This window comes from Colobus angolensis, unplaced genomic scaffold (genome assembly GCF_000951035.1).
Source record: "Colobus angolensis palliatus isolate OR3802 unplaced genomic scaffold, Cang.pa_1.0 Scaffold189, whole genome shotgun sequence".
NCBI lineage: Eukaryota > Metazoa > Chordata > Mammalia > Primates > Cercopithecidae > Colobus > Colobus angolensis.
The window spans coordinates 1798621-1807081 of NW_012115032.1; positions in this window are offsets into that span (position 1 = coordinate 1798621).

Consider the following 8461-nt stretch of genomic DNA (forward strand, 5'->3'; position numbering starts at 1 on the left):
TGCAGAATGTTTAGACATTGTATCAACTTACAAGCCAGTAAGGATTCCTGTTGGGAAAACAGATTAACACAGAGGGTGAAGAGGAATGTTCAAGCAACTGGATATTCATCATGTTGTGGCTTGTGGTAGGTGAAAGTCAGATTATGAAGGTGCTCTTTGGACTTTCGTCTTCAAGACTTACAGAAGGATTCTGATCAGGGGAAAAGTGAGATGGGATCTGAGTTTTAGAATCATCTCTCTGAGAACAACGCAGGGAATAGTGGGGCAGGGAGGGGATGGAGACGGAGAGACCGAAGGTGGAGAGAGCAGCTTATGGTCTAAGCAGAAAACCAGAGGGCCTCACAGGGCAGTGTTGAAGAGGGGAGATAACCAAAAGCAACCTTGACTTTAAAGTAAATAGCAATAAAAGATAAAATCATTTAGTAATTAGATGTCAGGGTGAGAGAGAGGCAGATGTCTCAGGGATATCTGTCTTCTGGCTTAAACAACTGTGTATATGGCATGCAAATAAGATAGGGGAAATGAGAAGTAACAGGTTTTTCAGGTTGTGGTTGTAGCTGAATAGAGAGCAATTCCAGTTATGGAACTGTTTAGAGTCCTATGGGCCAGTGGATATTTAGTAAGCATTTGGAACCATGGTTTATGTTGGGAGTTTGGAAAAATGATAAATTGGAGTTGTAGCTATAAATTTGAAAAGTGTCAATGTTGAGGCGATGGGTGTACATGAAACCTCTCAGAGCTGTGTTCAGAGAAAGAAAAGAAGATGGATAAAGACAGAATTCAGTCTTCATAAGAAGTAAACACGAAAATAAGAGCAAATAATAAGATAGAGACTACATCCTGAGACATGTAGAGGGAGCATCGAGACAGAATGACCGAGTATAGAAAGAAAAGACATTTCAAGAAACTTCACTGTCATCCACCAATTTATTACTTTTGTTTTGCATAGCTCTTTATGCTAATTCTGAAAAGATGATGTTAGAGTAGACTTATACAGAGTAGTTTAAGTTGTGGCATAAATCACTCAAAGTAAACCATATACATTTATTTTACTGTAATATAAATAATACTGTATTTTATTATATTCATAATATAAATACAATAAATAAATATAATAAAAATAAAACAATACAAATAAAATAAAAATATTTGGATTATTATTTGGTTCATTCATTTTGAATACAAAGTAGTACACGTAAATGTTTACAAGCCTAAGTGCTGAAGACATACGGCCTGGGTTAGAACACAGGCTAACTGACTGGTAGTCATATGTACTGGGCTCGTGTACCTGGCTTAGTCTCAGTTTCTCCATCTATAAAATGGGAATCATATGTATCATAGGTTAGAAAAGATTCAATGTAAAACACTTAGTACAGTGACTATAACATAGTTATCACTCATAGTTTTCTTGCTGTGGATCTCCTGGTCTAAATGGACTAATGATAGTAAGTATCTCATAGAGATTTTTTTACTGTTTTATGAATGAAGGATGTGGAGCGAATATTTAGCAATATTTCTGACACAGAGTAAATTCTCCATTAATTCTTGTTACTGGTGATTATCTTCTTCTTATACTTATTGAAACTTTCAGTTAGAAGGAGAATGTTAATTTTGAAATTTGGGCTATAATTTGAGTCTTAATTATTCCTTTGTCCAGCATATCCACATTGTCTACGATACCCAACCATTAGTCACTCAGTAGCTGTCTTAGTTGTCAAACAGACTCTGATAATTAGTCTATTATTTATCATTGTTGTTAATCTCTTATCGTACCTAACTTATAAATTAAACTTTACCATAGATATGTACATATAGGAAAAACATTGTTTTTTTACAATGTTCATTTTACAATGTTCATCATTTAAAAATGTAAAAAACATTTTTTACAATGGTTCATTACTATTTGAGGTTTCAGGCACCCATGGTGGGGCCTTGGAATGTATCTACCACAGATAACAGGACTACTGCACATAAATTCACAGTTTAAGTTCTGATTTGCTCTCCTTAACCTCTTTCTCCACTGTATTTCATTAAGATTTCAACGTTCATGGAAACGAACTAACATGAGGTGACTTGACTTTTTCTGACCTCATGATGCTTCTTGCATTAGAACAGAACCCTGACTTCCTGCTTGCTATTTGTCTCACATTTACAATAATTCCACTTCTGAACTGTGGTCACACAATTTCAGGATGCTTCAGGCAGGACGGCATCTGCTTTATTCAGATCTGTGGGGTGGCTGCTTTCATTTATTTTTTCTCTTCCCTTCCTCTTCTCTTTTTCCTCTCTTCCCTCTCCCTTTTTCTCCTTTTCTCCTTGACTGTCTTGTTTCTCTTTTTTATTTTTTTAAAACTATATAATATATATTTTTAAAATGTAGAGAAGGAGGAATAATTTTAAAGCAATCACCAGTTAAATCACAAAGACAGGAAATAGAATATTTCTAGCACCTCAGGTACCTCTGTATATACTTTCCCCAATCACAAGTTCCTCCTTTTCCCAGGAACAATTATTGTATGATAATTACCTTCTTGCTCTTCTTTATAGTTTTACTTTCTACATGTATATTCACTCAATAATGTGGACTTTTCATGTATTCTTAAATTTTACTTGTGTATGTGGAATTATCCTGAAATATTCTTTTATATACATAATATTAGGTTTTGAGATTCATTTATGTTGTGATAGGTATATTTTACTTTATTGTGGAAATATACCAACATTTATTTGCCTGTTTGCCTATTATACTACTGATGTACTGCACCTTTGCAAGAGTTTCTCTGGGGGTGTATTCTTATCAATGAAATTATTCAATTTTAATATTTGCACATCTTTGACTTTAAAAAATAATACCAAACCTTTACAAAATGGTTATAACAATTTACATTCTCACTAGTATGCTGTGAAGGTTCCCAATGCTCCATATACTAATGCTTTGTGTTTCAATTTTTGCCAGCCTTGTGTGCCTGTGTACTTGTATAAGCTGTTTTGTTCTTCTTTGCAAAGAATAGACTAAAGGCTACATAACAGATATACTGTGCAAATGAATAGTATCCTTGATATCTTTCAAAGTTTTTTAATATAATAGAGAATTAAGTCATGGAATAAATGCCACTGCTTTCTAAATTAGTAAAAATGAAAATGAGACTAAAGAAAACACTTAGCAAATGCAATCAATGAACTACAAGTGATTTCATAATTGTTTGCCCAGTCTTGAAAAAATTCAGTCTTTCTATTTTACTTATAATTCCAAAGTTATGTTTGGTTTTGTGTGTTTCCTAGGATTTTCATTTTACTCTTTCTGGCCATCCTTTGGTAGTGTTCTGCCGTCATTCAGACCCACTATGGACTCTTAGTCCCTTTCCACGTTATACGTGATCACTGCTCTGGGTCAAACACTGTGAGTATTAATTTCTCCCTGATCTCTATTACTTTGAGCCTGATCAAGCCTTTGTCTTTATCCAAACCCAACTCCAAATGTCAGCTCATCTGTCAGTTCCCTTCACTATTCTCTTTGGATGCCCATTTCTATTGTGAATCATTACCTGCATCCTTGGCCTTTTACTTGAACATTTCTTCCATCATTTCAACTTCTCTTCAAGCTTTAGAGCAAAACCTTCACTGCCTACAGAAAGAATCATGCTTTCCCCTAATTGCCTCACCTCATACATTCAAGAAGTACACTGATAAAATTACTGAATTCTACAACTATTTTATGATTATATATTCATTCACTATCATCACAAAACAACACCTTGTCTCCTGAATAAACCTTTTTCTATTTCTCAACATAATTATCTCTAACTCTAGAATAACTTCTTTCCATCGTTTAACCTCTGATCTACAATGTTTATTCTTAGTAATATTTAAAGAATGAGAATTAGGAAATGGAGAAGGGACAAAGAAGGTAAAGTTAATGGAGTAGAAATTTTAAAACACAGATCTGGAACAATTAAACCACTGGGTTTGAGGCTTTTTGTTTTTGTTTTGCAAGGAAGAATGAATTGAACGAAGATAATGTGCCTTGATGGTGCCAAGTCAGAGTATATGATTATGTTATCATACGTGCTTGTGCAAAGTTTTCATGGATTGCTAATTGCCTTTCCAGTATGTGCACTTTCTCCTGTTTGCTATGTTCAGACAAGTCTGTTAAAATCTTAACAAAGCTTTTATTTTAGCCTTTCATGTTATACCCCTCAATGAGTTCTGAAACCAGAAGTCAAGTATTGCTATCCTGCTTGGATTCTCTGCTGTCATCCTTAGTGATTTCTCTATTCATGTTAAAATCTCACCAGTCTGACTTCTTCCTGTGTCTTCAACATTTTGGTCCTTGTCTTTCCTCCATATCTGCCACCTACCGACCTGGCCAATTCAATCAGATCTCACTCTTACTTGGGAGCACTCCATATCTTTAAAACTTTTATCTTTCCTTCTTAATCACAACCTCATAGTCCTTTATCTCTTCCACTACCTCTTCTACTGAAAGTGCTCCTTCCGTCATGATCTATGTTGTGTTGCAGTTGAGTTTCCTCTTATTGATTTTTCCTGATTCTTAACCCAGATCATCCCCAGATAGTATCTACAGCAACTGGCCTCCTTGACTTTCTAATATAGCATACTTGCTCCAAAATAAAAATCCCTGTTTGCTCTATCAAGTCCAATTCTTGGTAGACGGTGATCGTTATAAATCAGCACAGTATTTAATCCTCATTGTTGCTCAACAACTCATTTCACTATACCTTATTGCCACTCTGTTCTGCATTTGCTTTTCTAAGAACTTTGTATAACATAAATTCTCAGCTCAATTTGGTTTCCCATCGGGATTAGAGCTCTGCTCTAGAATCAGTTCTCCTTAGATTAGGTAGGATCTGAGACCCTGCTTAGCTCTAGTGAGCTGGGTGGGACTGGATAATGTATTTTACTCCTTCTATTTCCTCGGACTTTTTTTTCTGATGCTCCTTCCTTTTTTTATATACAATCTTTTTTCCTTTCATCGAAAGCACATTATTTTTATCTTCACTCCCTAATGCAAATGTCATGTAAAGTTCTATTTTTTCGTTTTGTTTCCTCTCAACATGTGGTCTTTATAGTTTTAGCCACTCACTCTTTTCAAGTTTATTTTCTATGAGAGTGATTCCAATTGTGTCTACTTAGCATTAACTGCCTTTCAAACATCTAGAATTATAATTCATATTGCTTATATGCGATCTCTCCCAGGATGCAACAAATATGTTAAAAAAATCCTCACCATTTCTCAGTAAACAATGTATTCAAGCTGAATTCGTGCTGATGTCTGATGCCTGTGATTAATGGCATCATAATCTACAGAAACCAAGAGCTGACCTACCAATATTGCTGTTAACTTTTAAGTGTGTGTCTGACATTCCCTACCCCATAATATCTAATAAGTCCTATTGATTCATCCTTTCTAAGGAGCTGTCATAGCTGCTGCACTCCTATCACCGCTCACACAAACACACACATGTACCTACCATGTTAATTTTTTACTTCTTCTGACACCACCGTGGCTCATCACTGGCTACTTTCTACTTAGATTATTTGCAACAATAATCTGATCTTCCAGCTGATCTGCTAAGTACCAGAATACATAATATGGCATAGTTCTACAAATAAGAACAGTTCTAATAATTTCACTCTCTTACAAATAAGCATTTCTTATTTTTCACTAATATATTTCTCTAACTGTATCTTTCACTACTCTGCCTCACTTCCTCTGTGTTTTCATGTAGGCTCATTTCTCCTCCTTCTCTTCCAATGAAAGTCTTGTCTTTTATATAAGGAAAGCCAAAATCATTTTCAGTTATATATTTTTTAACAAAAAGCATTTAAAATCCAACCTTCTATACAAACCAGAATTAATCTCTACTTCATTTAAATTTCTTTTGCATGTAGCACTATTCTTTCAGAAATTTCATATGACCACAAACATTTATGCAGATACTTTTCTCTTACGCAGTATTAGTCTAAGGTTGAAGAGATGATTTCTAATTGATTTTTTATATCTTCCAAAAGAGCATCTTCCATACTTGGAATCAATTAGTCAGGATTTTCCAGTGATACTGACAAATTTCACATAGACACACAAATTCCATAAAACAAAATATTCAGCCAATTTAATTTAAAATGGACAATTTAGCTTAATAGCTCGACACACTAATGCTTTGGAATCATATCAAAAAAGCAACTGGTTAATTGATGAAATGGTTTCACTCTCAACATGGATTTGACATTGCATAGACATGGAAAAATAATGAAAACAAAGAATATAACCTGTTAAATGTAGGATTTTTGCTGCTGTATTGCTTTATGTGTTCCACGGAGGCTTCATAAAAACAGGCCACTTTTATTGAATTACATCTAATTCTGTTTGAAAATAAACCAAATACCATATTTTTAGTATCTTGGAAACATGACTCTAATTTTGTTGCCAACATTCTGCTATCCCATTTGTTATTAGTATCTATTCTTGTTTGTCATTTAAATAGATATGAAATATATCAGAAACAGAGCTCTAATGTCAGGACTAAAATAATCTAATTAGAAACAATTTTCATTAAGATACATTTATCTGTCTGAGTCAATGGTGACACTGTGTTGTAGGAATTTGAGGAATATACTTTTCATACTGTTAAAATTTAGACAAAGCATCATTGTATTTAAATCTTTTCTCTACAAATGATTAATTGTGTAACATTGGATCAACTAGTCCTTTTTTCATGTGCCTTTCTTTATCTATAAATTGAGGGACACAATTTTAACTACTTATGAGGATTAAATTGTTTTATACACATAAAGATTTTCAAATAGCTCTTAGCACATGGTAAACATTCAATAGGCAATATTAAATTTAATTATACGTATTCATAATTCCAGGTTTTTTTTTACTATACTATACTACACGGATACTTATACATGTCAGTGATTATTCCCTTCAGTTCTTGCCCATAATCATAAATCTTGCCCATAATCATAAATCGTATAGTTTTTTTTACAAATAAAAAACAAAATATGTTTAAAATAGTGACTTTTTAAAATCAATATGTGCTATAAGCAGATAAGTGACTTCATTCTTTTTAATTTTAGTAATTATTTAATAACATCCGAGTACCCCTTTTTATGTATTCTAAAAAATACTAGAGTTCTTATGTTAAACTATTGGTTAAATTTCTATAAATGTAGAGGTCAATTTAATGTGTTTATATTTTAGACTTTAACTCCAGAGGAAGAAGAAAAAAACAATAATGGACCAACCAAATTAAAGTGAAAATAACAATAGAATTGTTAACTAAATCTTAAGAAACATGGTTTTTTAGAACACTGGATTGGGAGTTAGGAGACATGTGATCTAGGCTACTGCCTGCCTTTAAGTAACCTGTTCTTAGGAAAGTAATTTTATCTCTTTTTCCCTTATTTTTCTCATGTAGAAAAGAACAGTTTGAGCTATATGGGCTGCAGAAACTTTCCTAAAAGGCTCAACTATTCACATTTTAAACTCTTTCCAGAAGGATCCTTCAGGGGAAGCTTTTAAGCAAGGATGCCTTCTGCACCCAATTCATAAGGATATTGTCTCACGGCATCTGGAACCGGCAGCTGGAGTGCTGCAAGGATGCCCTTTGGAAGGGAATGCCAAGCACTGCAAGGCTGAAATTGTTGGTTTCTATTTTGTATCTTTCTGGGCCCAGTGATGCCACATGTTGCCTATGGTGATCACGTGAGTTTGAAAGTTTAGAAAAGTGCTCAAAGACCCCAGTGGGTGATTCTCAGTAGCATATAAGTGGGGAATATTTTAAGACTGTTGCCTCAATTTGGGAAAGGCACCACGAAGTTAAAAGAGAGAGCCTGCAGGACATGATGCCTACATAAAGGGGCCACCCCACCTATGGTTTGATGGAAATGCTCTTTGTAGCTTGTGACAGGAGATAATTTTTCCTTTCGTGAGTGAATAAAGATTGACAGACGCCAAAGAAAATGCCAAGAAGAAAAACTACTCAATTATCATAATCGCCATTAAATGAATCTAAAATTTTGTGCAGCATCTTCAGTATATATGGATTTTTTGGCTCACATCTTATCAAATTTTGAGATTGCTCACATGGGCTTATCCATTTCATAATATTTTCAAGGACTTAGGATTTTTCTATCTTTCCAGCATGCCATGTTTACGTACATGCTTGACATATGGGATTTTGTTCTTATGCAGGCAGCATAGCACCTTCAGATACAGGTATCTTGTTCTTGTATTCAAGAAGGAAAGAATGGGAGAACCAGTAGCATGGAGCCTTTAAAAGGAAGCACATATTTCCCAGGAACTCTTCGTAGACTTTTGCTTACATCTCATTGTCCAGCATGGCTAACAGTTGTCACTTCCAATTGCAACATTGGGTGGGAAAGTGGGTATTTAGCTTTTCTAGATTTTATAGCAGAAGCAGACAAAGAAAAA